This window comes from Pithys albifrons, chromosome 3 (assembly GCF_047495875.1).
Source record: "Pithys albifrons albifrons isolate INPA30051 chromosome 3, PitAlb_v1, whole genome shotgun sequence".
Lineage (NCBI taxonomy): Eukaryota > Metazoa > Chordata > Aves > Passeriformes > Thamnophilidae > Pithys > Pithys albifrons.
The window spans coordinates 10,179,552-10,192,015 of NC_092460.1; the positions used below are offsets into that span (position 1 = coordinate 10,179,552).

Here is a 12,464-nt window from a genome sequence, read left to right on the forward strand (position 1 = left end):
TCTGATCTGTTGGGAGGGAAGAGACGGGGGAGAGTCTGAGCTCAAAGCCTGCAGTCTCCCACACAGGGATCCTCCCGTCACCGCGGCTTGCCAGCACACGCCTGAGCTCCCCAAACACGTAGGGCAGCCTCGGCCCTGCTCTCACACACCAGGAAACCACGCGGGGACTGCCCGGGCAGCCATGGCAACATCACACAGTGTGGCAATTATGGAGCCGCAGCTCCCACGCGGAGGTTCAGCCTCGCTTTCCATTACAGGACTCGTTCTGACCCTTCCCCCCCGGCCCAAACCATTCCCGAGTGCCCTCCCGGCTCCAGCCCGGCCTCTGCGGTTTGGGACTGGCAAGTTCTGCAGCCTTTGCACCTGGGCTCGAGATCATGCAAATACATTTTTCTCTGTGTTGTAAGGAAGTTACTCCAGGCTTATGTAATGCTCTTGTGCCGCGTTCCAACAAACACCGGTTTGTCCGATGTGCTCCGAGTGGGAACCAGGATACAAACACCTGCAACCTGCCCTGCTCACAGCAGGACTCGGATCTATTACTGCTTCAGCTGTATAGAATCATAGAATTGATTGGGTTGGAAAAGACCTCCGAGATCATCAACTCCAACCCTTGGTCCAACTCCAGTCCCTTTACCAGATCATGGCACTCAGTGCCACGGCCAATCTCAGTTTAGAAAACCTCCAGGGATGGGGAATCCACCCCCTCTCTGGGCAGGCCATTCCAGTGCCTGAGCACTCTCTCTGCAAAGAAGTTTTTTCTCATCTCCAACTTAAATTTCCCCTGGCAGAGCTTAAGCCTGTGCCCCCTTGTCCTGTTGCTGAGTGCCTGGGAGAAGAGACCAACCCCCACCTGGCTAGAACTTCCCTTCACTGTTTAGCATTAAGATTTGGTGACTTTTACAGGATTTCAGCAATCTTTCATCATTGTGACAGGGTTCAAAGCTCACCCTGCTGCACATCATCCCCTTCTCAGGGACATCTCTGTGGGTAACATCACCAACTGCTGCATCTGCCCAGGCACTGAGACTCACTGACACACTTGGTCATCTAGGATGGTTCTGGGACTCATAGAAAATTCACACATTTCCTGCAGATGTGCTTTTCCCGGCATAAAACCTGCTAGAGAGCAGACTGAGTCACTGGGACAGTGTCGGGGAGCAATCATGAAGGCCCAAAGTGTATCAGCCAAAAAGCCTCAGTTCCCCTTCCAAGCCTTCCAACTGCTCGATGAGGCTGAATTATGTCCAAGAGATGTTCTTTACTGTATTTTGCTTTTTTGGCTTACTTCCATCTCACATTATAGTGTATTTTGGCAGTGGTAGAGTATACACTAATCCCAAAGTGCAGGTACTACTGACACAGCACCAGGGCACGTCCCAGCTCTGCATGTGGGATCTTCCACATATGGTAGATTTACAGAATAAGCCACCAGCCAACAATATACTGGCCCACCAAGCTTTAAGAAACATAAATTTTGATAGGTTATTTTGCTCAGTTTTTGATAAAACAAGATAATCAAAGACTTGCTCTTACAACCACAGAGATGAAGTTGTAATGCTTATTCAGGAAACTCCCAAATACCTAATTCTTAACTGCTGGCAAGGAATGCAAAGCTCAGTGGGAAAGACAGCACTGAGAGCCATGGTCACTTTTTTTGAATAGCCCATTTTTTTATTAACAAGATAAAAACAGGTAATCCACTTGAACACATTTTCAGAGTAAATGCAGATGAGCAGAAATTAGCAGTAAAAAATCTGCAACCAGTGACTGAATAAAGGTCACTAAACCCAATTTCTTTCTGATGACTTTAAGATAAAATTTCTTCCTTTGAGAAGAGCTTCTCTGAGTGCACAGCACATCACCAACCACCTTAACTGCCTGAGCGTGGTAACACAGGAGTAATGACATCAAGCCCAGGGTGCTCAGGTAGAGCTCACAGGAAAGTGATGCTGAGCAAGTGGCTCTGTAACACATCTGTGTAGTGGTATCTGCTGCCTCCATCACTGGCTTTTTTGAATGTTGAATTATGAGCAGAGTAAAACATTCGGGACATTTTTTGTGATTATCATAAATGCAACTAAGCACATGGATGTACAACCACATGATGAAACTGCAGAGGTTGAAATGTGAGAGTTGCTCGTGCTGAACACACTCCCAGTCCTCCTCCAGCCCCTCCATGCTGGGCAGAGGGGAACAATGGCACAGTCAAGAGGAAAGGCAGGGAAGGGGGAGATTACTGCTAAATATGCCTTCACAACCTTTGTGTGCAGCACTTCCTGCGAGTTGCTCCTGCAGGTTAAGGCAGACAGGGCTGTCTGGACAAGGTGAGTAGCAGAGGTTGCTGCACTCGATCTCTAAGCTGGAGGCCTTTGCTTTGCACTGTGTAGTGCCCCAACACGTTTCTGCAGTTTTGCTATCCCTTTAGCCCTAAGCAAGGAAACTTGCAGCTGCCAGACAACTTTTCCACCTCAGAAACAGCACAATTTATGTGACAAATTGGTAAGATTCAACATTCAAAAAGCTACAGAGTTTTAAGCTGCCTCTTCTTCCACAGGACACGGAAGCATTTCCTTACTGCACAGCTGCAGAGATGACAGCAGTGGGGCTCCTCCCTGGCTGGACCTGGAGGAGGAGGAGAGGAGAGGCAGGAATGCAGCCACGCAGGAGGAAAGAGCAGCCCGGGTAGCTCCACGTCCTCCTCTGCAAGGCAAGGACGAGCACGCACAGGGAGAGCTCCACCTGCACAAAGCTGCAGATTTTGAGAGCTACCAGAAGGGAATTTAAGAGCTCTGCAAGTCTGCAAAGGCATCTGGAACAAGGTAATCTATGGAAATACAGAAACTTGGCAGCCATCAAGGGAGTGGTGGAATGGGCAATGGCAAATAAAAAGTAGAAGCACGATCTGGAGCCATTACCAAACTGAGTCACTCAATTCCCCAGGTGAATTTACCAAGTGAAGGACGAGCAGAATCGCTGACGTACTTTCATCTGGATGGCATGAAAACCAGCAAACAAGTGCCATTAGAACACTACTTTGGACAATTATTTAATATTATTTCAAACGTGAATAAACTTTCTAACTAAATCCAGTTAACTTCAGAGATAGAGAATATCCTACATTCATTTAAGAATGAATCTACCAGGAGAGCTTGTACTTACTCTCCCTCTCAGAGGAACTGTAATCATATTGCCACAGTGCAATTTTTTTCATACTGTTTCTAAAAAAGGATGAAAAATATTTACAGACTTCTGTTGTGGTCATCCAGAATTCAGGAAAGCTCATCTGAATACAGTGAGTACACAGTTACATCAAGGCTTCTCTGTAGGGGCTTTCAGAAAGCCTTAACCAGATCTGAAACATCTGAAGCAACGCAGTATGGGAAAGAACCGAGTTCCAATGATGCAAGCCACAAAGCATTAAATTTCAAGGGTTTCCTTCACATATTATGTGTGTTATGCAAGGCAGTTTTTTAGCACCAGCTTAACTATTTCCCCTCTAAATTCATCTTAATTTCATGGTCTTGGCTGTGACTGAAATTTCATGTATCTGAACTTGCACCAACTGATCATGGCATGAAACCTTTAAATAAACTCCAGTGTCAAAAAAGGAGTATTATCATCATTAAAAAGTAAATCACAATATATTTTCTCCAGAAAGAAGTAAGTTAGGCCTATTTTAAAATACTAAGATGAATGTTTGTTCCTTTCCCCTTCCCTGTAAACAATTCCAATGTTTAATTATTATCATTGCTAAGAAACTGTACTTGAAAATTGAATTTGTCTAACCTCAGTTGATATTGCTATGCCTTTGTCAGCAAATCTCACAAGTCCTTTTAGAGAAAGATCAAGTCCTCTCTCAATTGTCTTTTCAATAAGCTGAGTAAGTTGAGCTCCTTTAAACCTCACATCATGAGGCTTATTTTCCAGTCCCTGGATCATTTCTGCAGCTGTCCTTTGAATTCCCTCCAAATACACTGGCATTCTTCTTGAAGCATAGAAACCAAAATTCGATTCCAGTATCAGTCTCAACACTGCTGTGTTTACAAAGATTACTTATTTTTGCTTCACATTCCTTTCCCCCACTTTTATTTTTCTCCTCAATATGCCCAAGAATCACATTAAACCTTTTAATAAAAATAATGGCCCTAATACCATGTAGAGGCTGTAAAGACCTTAAAGCCTTTTGAGCTTCTGTTTTCCAAAATGCTGTTTCCCATTTTACAGGTGGGTTTGCAGTTTTGCTACCAAATGCATCACCTTGCAACTGGATGGATTTATATCTTCTGTTGAAATATAGCAAAACAATTCAGAGATCCCTAAACATGCTTTATTATTCTCATAGTGTCTCTCTGATGAACAATCATCAAATGTTTTATGCTATCCAGATAAAAAGAATCTAAAGAGCAGTAAATTAAAACCTGATTTCATCTCACAACATTCTATAAAGCTAGGCGTGTCTTTGCCAAATTACAGTCTGAGATATTTCAGATCTCCACTGTTAATGCAATTTTTCCAGCACAACCATTTCCAGTATCAGAGTGTGCTGCCTCCCTCCTCCTACCTCTTGGCCTCTCCACCCCAAACAGGCGTGTCCCCCACACCTCCTACACTCAGTCCAACTTCCACTGAACTGCAGAATAATCCCAGTTTAAAGGGACCACTGAAGGTTAAACTGACTGACACACGGTGTTCCCTCCCCACAAAGCTGGGACAACTTGGGTCTGCTGCCCAGGGCATTGCTCATTTACTTCTCCAGGGCCACCAAGTCTTCACGTAACTATGTATTTTAAGGCCAAAAATAATCTTCTGATGATTTGACTTTCCACCTGACAAAGGCTGGAAAATCTCACCTAGTCCTTTTCACACTTGGCATCACAGCTTACAATGAGCTCGGCCATGTTTGTGAAGCACAGCCTAAAAAACTGTGCTTGGATTTACCACAGTTCTTTGGAGGGAATTTAAAATCATGCAAATAACTGCAGCCCAAAGGACTCCAGGCAGCATCAGCCCAAGCCATTCAGCCTTCAGAGTGAGCACAGTACATTTGTAGCTCTTATGGAAAAAAGTGTAAAACTTTTTTTAGAACTAAAACTACATCAAACACTTTCTCAGAAGCCTTTGAATAATGCTGAAAAACTACCCAAGTGAAGCTCAGCTTAAGTGCCCCTCCAAAGGGGACTGTTTTTCCACTGCATGTATGTGACTGTAGGTGCCAGTTTCCCCAGTTTCATTACACATGTATGACTGGCAATGAATTGATAGAATTTTAAATGTTATCTTCCATGTCCACAATGGGAAGGTTTATCAGCACCTCTCTTTATCAATACATTTATTTAACAACACACAGCATCAGTCTCCTTGACTACCCAAACAGGGCTGTTCATCATCCCTGAACTAGCACAGAGCATCTCAGCTCTCACATGCCGGTTCATATAAAGCTTACAAGTTCCTGCTTGTCACCAAGAAAAATCTCCCCCACCCCTCCAAAACCTCTGTAATTATACACAAAGGACTAATGTGGAAATGCATTTATCCATATAAAAGCATGTCATAATAGTCAAGTTATCCCCCCTTCCTTAAAGAACAGCTATGTGAAATCAAAGTGACTCAGAGCAGGGCTGGAGGTAATGTAACAACATGAACTACTACACTGAAATTAGAGATGCTGGCCAAGGTCCTGTGATCTCCTCACCTGACATTCTTCCTCAAACAGCAATTTTTGGCCCTGTGAGAGATGAACAAAACCTTCAGTCTGATTCAGGAGAGTCACTCTTGTTCTCACATTACGTTCTCTGCTCTCCTGTCTGGAATTATTAGTGCTGCATTCCCTGCCAACACCAAGGAATCTCTTTAAGCTTGAAAAAAACGTGGAACAGAGTAAAATAAAAAAAACCCCATCACATGAGTAAATGAGGCTTGACAGTATGATGGATGCTGCAGGTTCACAAGTGTGAAGGTACTCCTAAGATGATGGCTTGTGCCTGTTACAGCTTCACATAAGCATAAAAGATGCCGGTTTGCCGCATTCAGGAGGGAGATGCTCAACTATTTAGATTGGATGCATTTTATATAAGACTGAAGATGACTAAGTCACAGCTGGACAGATTATGTTCTAGAAACAAGCTATGCGTTCCTCCCTGTACCTTAAGCAACAGCATTTCCTCATCTGCATCTTTTCTCCTTTCTCTTTCAAACACAAGATGCTGAAATTCTCCCAAGAAAAAAGAATAGCCAGAGAATATTCAGGGCAATGTGTTTTAACCGAAAAGAATTTCACATGCACCACTCATCGTAGAGCTAATTTGATTTTGTCATTATGGAAAAACTGAGAACTATCGAGACCTCAGCTGGGTAACAGTTGGATGGGAGAATGATCTCAACACAGGAGGAAAACAGCACAGACAGGAATTATCTTCCTGAATAATGCAGATAGATCTTGTGTGCACTAAACATCCAAACACGGTTTGCCAAAATACTCTGAAGGCCCCTTCACACAGCTCATCAGTCCTGAAGGCTACAGATCAGTAGCAGCATTGTTCATAACCCAAACTACCTTGTAGCATTACAAAGCTGGTGAAAACAAGCAGGAAAAATACCCTGGCTCGTACCACAGCCTCCCCAGCACCAACTCATACAGAAGATGTTTTCACCTGTATCCACTAAATAATGCACTCCCCACCACTCCTATTTACAGCAGTATTAAAATCACCAATGGCTTTACTGAAAGAAACCCAAGATACAGACAGAAGCAACACAAAACACGTCTGTAGGCAGAGGTGAGAACTGGCATGGGTGAGAGTTACCTAAAACAGTCCATGAGAAGCAATTTGCACCACTAGACCAAGAGCCAAAAACCCCCCAACCCAACCCCAGCATGTTTTACCTCCACACTGCTATAATAGGCCCTATACAAGCTAATTCCTTTTTGTGCCTTAATCTTCCTATCAGTAAAATCAGAATACCACTCCTGAGATGTCACACACAGTGTTTCTAGACATGAAAGCCAATGCTAAATGTAGCTCTAAGCAGAGCAGGAGTGGGGACACACAGTCCTGGCAGCTTTGCATCTTGAACTTTCGGGTTGGGGGGGGGGGGGGGGGGGGGGGGGGCACAACACCTGAAAAAAACTCAAGTCATGTTTCATTCCTGGTCAGTAAAGGCTAAGGAGCCATGCACACATCCTGGGTGAGAAGCAGCAGACTCCCAAAAAGCAGCAATGGTAAGTCTAACTGGAATGATTTTAACCTAAGCTAATTTCCACCTTTTCAATAGTAACAAAATGCCACAGAAAGTCCCATTGTTCAAGACGAATTTTTACATTTTGAACTCACTTACCATTTCAGTAACAACTATCTCACTCCTAACAACTTTGGTAAAAAGTTCCCATCAATTTTTAAATATGTGTCAAGGTCGTTTATTTCCTCCTTCACAACCTTCTCTTCATGTAAAACTGAAAATTTTAGAATTCCTTGCAAGCGTTACCCCAACACAGTGACTCTCATGGGAACAGACTGCCTCACTATTCCTCAGACAAAGGAGTGATGCCTAAACTGTGACACTGGAAGAGCTACAGAAAGCTACAAACTTTGCTTACAAGAACAGCCCGTTCCTAAATCACCCCATCTATCTCTGCTGTGTGGCATGGTTTAAAAAAAAAAAAAAGAAAAGAAAGATTTTTCAGTCAAGGGATTTCACCAAGAGGATCCTGGTTACATTTTCATGTAGTTCTGCAAAAAAATGGAGAAGTTACATCAGCACTTGGACATGCCATTTCATTCTCCCCGAGATCCTCTTCTCCACATGTGATTCAATGAATTTCTGCTGACCTGTTTCGAGCTGACAGTCCCAAGCTGCACTCAAGAAAGGCCCAACTCATGACTGCAGGTTTCAGTGTATAGACTCACTTTCAGAATATGCTAGTACTTTATTCTTTATTAATTTATTACTTCTGTCTGTGTATGTAAGACTTAGAAATGCAGGAGCAGGAAACAGGAACTGTGACACATCAATTTCAACTGTTACATTCCCTGGCATCTTAAGGGGAAAGTCTTTTCCCAGTTTGTGAATTTTTCATCTTTTTACAAATTCTGTACCTGAACATTTCCTAAAGGATACTCTGAACCTGCAGTGGCCAAAGAGAAGCCACCAAAGAGTGGACTTATGCTGTCAGATGTAAGCACTGTCTGTGCTCAGTTTCTGGACTTCCTCTAACACACGTAGCATTCCAAGTGTTTCAGGAGCTAAAGCTGAAAAGGTAACAAGCACCAGTCCTTTAGCAACACTAATCATGATTTCCAGAGGTGTGTAAAAGAATGCCATCAGCCTGGGATTCAGGCACTCCAGTGTCTCCCACCTCAGGCATGGCACTCAGTAACAGCCCCTCCAAATAGGACCACTGCAGAGCAACATTAAGGTATTTATTTCCATCGTACATCTCACAAGTTGTGGTTTTAACCTCAGCAGAGACCTTCCTACTGATAAGACGTGTATCTAAAGAGACAGATTTGGGATGGCAGATCCCACAGTGTCTTAGTAAAACTTTCCACCTTCTGCCCAGCCACCCTCAGACAACAGATGTGTTCCAACCCTGGGTGCTTATCCTGGGGACAGGGCGGGGAGCAGACACAGCCGTTCAGGAACTCTCCCTACACTCACCCCACTGCTCCCTGTGCATCAGCTGCCCCTCCACACAGCCAGAACAACCCCTGTCAGCTGTGAAGGTAAAACAGCACACACACTTAGTTCCCTTATGGCAAAGTGATTGATTCGGGCCTATTTGCAAAGGTTTTTGTTAAACAAAAGCTTATCCTCAACAGATAAGATTTCCTGCTTATGAGACATAGTGCTCACACCCATTACACATTTTTTCACACAGCAATATGGATTTGGAGATGTCATGACATGCTAACATTTAAATAACTTTATTCAAAACAAAGAGACAAAATGCTGCCTCAAGTTCTATTAGACCAAATAGTCTCACAGGGTACAAAACAAAGCCTGAGCTCACAGTGAGCACACAGAGCAGCACACACTGGGATCTGCATGGCACACACAATTGCTTTATTTCAAATATATGCTGCCATAACCAAGTTTTCCTTATTAAAGAAATATGGAACTGCTGCAACTGGCCTTGACTGAATTAAATTTTTGTGTTGCTTCAGTTGCACTATGTATTTTTATAGTTATATGGAATTCATGTCATTATTTTTTTATACATTTAATTGAAAGCATATCTTCAGAAATTAGTAATTTTTTGCATGCCTTGGTATCTCATAAGCCATCATGACTGGCAAGTAAATGCAAAATACTTTCATAGAATCATAGAATGGATTGGGTTGGAAAAGACCTCCGAGATCAGCAAGTCCAACCCTTGGTCCAACTCCAGTCCCTTTACCAGATCATGGAACTCAGTGCCACGGCCAATCTCAGTTTAAAAACCTCCAGGAATGGGGAATCCACCTCCTCTCTGGGCAGGCCATTCCAATGTCTGATTACTCTCTCTGGAAAGAATTTTTTTCTGATCTCCAACTTCAATTTCCCCTGGCAGAGGAAAAAAAAAGGATAAGGAACAATATGTCGTGCATTTACTTACACAGATTTGTAATATTTTTATAGCAATTAGCTTTTTATCATCTTCCAAAACGAGCCATCACTCCAGCTTTCAGCTGTACTGACTTTCTGCAGTATACCTACAAGAATTTGCTATTTTGAAACAGTTCAGCACCACACTTAGGCTGCCACACTTCTCCACCATCACAGATCAAGCCTACATTAGAACTCACAGCTGACCAGGCAAACGAGAGCAGTGAAGGCAAAACTACACTGCCAGTTTTCAAGGGGGGAACTAAAGGTTTGTCTAAGGAAAGCACTCCATGCACAGTGACCGAGGGCACAAGCCCACAGTGAGGCACAGATGTGTCAGCAGGCAGTGGTTGGTGGCTCACTCTCCCCTAAGAGGAGTGTGCAGTTACAGGGGGACAGCCTGGGCTGGCCGGGCTGGGTGCGGCACTGAAGGCGGAGACCCCGCTCCCCTTCTCCGGTCCCCACCACATCCTCTGCACTTCCATCCATATGCTCTCCCGTATTTATTTTGTGAGGGCTCTGGATGCCTGACAAATCTCTCAGTGAGCCAATTCGGTTCACTACCTTGGCAAAAAAATAACCCAGCAGAAACCAAAACATAAAATAACCCCAAGACAGCTCTCTGCTGGGTTGGAAAGCTAAAGGAGTTCAGAAAAGGAATCCAGCAGGAACCAGAGCTGGCGAACAGAAAAGGCAGAACTCCCTGTTGGGTGGGAGAGCAAGGGGGAACAAAACTTCCCCCATTCAGCAGCAGAGCTGTTGGATGTGCTCAGCTGTCTCGTGTAACTTCACCCGGAGTAACCCCGCTCGCAGGGTGCAGCTCTGCAATAGTTTCAAGCTGACTTCAGCTGGCACAGCGTCAGTGCAGCCTCCCAGCCCTCCCTGCACTGGGGCGAACCTGACCCCACAGCCGGCCGGCACAACCAGAAGGAAACTCTTCTTTCCAAAACCAAAATGCACTTGTTTTCTGCATGGTGGCCTTCCTGAAGAGCTCACCAGTGGGGCAGGCATAGACCAGAACAGAGGCAAAAGTGACAGTGGGAAGAGCAGGACTGTCAGCTGGAATTGCCATGGAACACTTTGTCACCAAAACCCTACGCAAAGCCACACAATAAATACACAGTATGTCACAAGCACCCATTCCAGTTTAACACACAAATTTCCATATACAAGCAAATCCTGAGGTGGAAATTAGAAGAACTGCACAACAAAGTGAGGTTGTGGCGAGCTCAGAACCTGACTTGCACCCTACAAGTATCCTTGTTCCCTCTTAACTTCCAGGCCATCTTGAACCCCAACATCCTTGAAATTCATGAAACTCCAAGAGAACTTTGAACCAGTGAGCCAGTCTCCTCCACAGTCCAGTAGACCCTACTTAACTTGATCAAGCAGTCATCTTTTCTTCAAAGGTTCACTTCAGCTGTATTTAAACAGGAAGCTTCCAGATCTTTGCTGTGGCAAAAGTTAATCTACAGCCACATTACTTAAAACATTCTTGTAGCATGATTATAACTTATTCCAACTTAATGCCACAGAAACACAGGAAATAATTTGTTTTAGTGTCTTTCAGTTAAAGGCCACATGAATGCAAAAGGCTCATATACTCTTCCAAGTATCTATAAATTGATAGTGCAGCTCAGGTTGAGACATGCTATTTTAAGGGCTCCACGTTGAACCCCAAGGGCATTTCAGTTTCCCAAATCACTGGTTCTCAAACTCTTCCCAGTGTATTCCTTCCTGCCTACAAGCAAGGATACCTTCTCACCTTCTCACTTTCTCCCATAAAAACATGAGAATTGCTCCTTGTGAGAAGTTTCCAGACCAACATCCTGCAAGGTTACCAGCCCAGAGTCTGACTGACAGCATTCCCAGAAAGATGTAAATTGGGCAGGAGCAGTGCTGGGAAACAGAGCCACACTGAAAAATACCCCCCTGCTCCTGTTCTCTGCACTACCTGGAGCTGTGATGAGAAGTCTGAGTCTTCCTGGTCCCATCCCCTCCCAAGAGCTATCACCTCTGCAGCTTCCATGTTCTGCTTCCAGAAGAAAATGTGACTTTTTGTCCTACTGTCTGACCAACACTCTTAAGATGGGCTTCCTTTATCCAAATGTCACCATTAAAACAATCCTAAAAAATCCTCCAGCCACTTATTTTCATGATTCAATGTCTATGCAAAACCAAGAGAATGCATTATCTGACATCCACAACCTAAAACTCCAAGCCACATCTTGACTTTTTTTTCTCTTTTACTGAATCAGCAGCAGCAGGCACGTTCTGTTAAGAAGTTTGATGGTGGGTCTCACCCTTCTTCCCTATCAACAACTCCCATTTCAAACCGCTCACTTAGAAGTCAAGAGGATTCTTCTCAGTATCAGAACTTCAAACTGTTTTCTGGGCTGCTGGCACCGTCACTGAAAACATTTTGTCCTGCAAATCAACAAAGCTGCAGAAGAAAACTCTGGTATGAGCTTCATGAGGACAACAAGAATAAGCCTGAGTCACAAAATAAGCAGCTACCAAATCCAGACAATATCTTCTTGTCAATGTGTATGATTGCAATTGTAATCATGCTCTAAATATGAACACATCAAAAGCACTGTGACCTTTCTACTATGAAATTACTTTGAAATATTTTAGGGCTTGAGCATTTTGGTTTTAAAGCTAACTCACAATCTGCCCCAAAAGGTTGCTTGTAAGTGAAAAAAACAAACAACCAAGATAGTTTAGAACACTTCCAAAAAACAAAAAGAGTTTGCTGCCTTGAAAACTGCGTGGATCGGAGTGTTTGGGATACCTCCCCTTTGCCAAACTTGGCCCTTCCGTGACCCTCAGGGAGGAATGCAAGACCTGTCTACGTTATCGAGTTTATAAGGATTAAA

At 43.8% G+C, this 12,464-nt stretch overlaps 1 protein-coding gene across 1 annotated transcript in view; it reads right to left on the bottom strand.

Moving 5' to 3' along the window:
• SETD5 (SET domain containing 5) overlaps nt 1-12,464 on the bottom strand; it is a 64,974-nt gene that overhangs the window by 47,295 nt on the left and 5,215 nt on the right. The window lies entirely within an intron of this gene.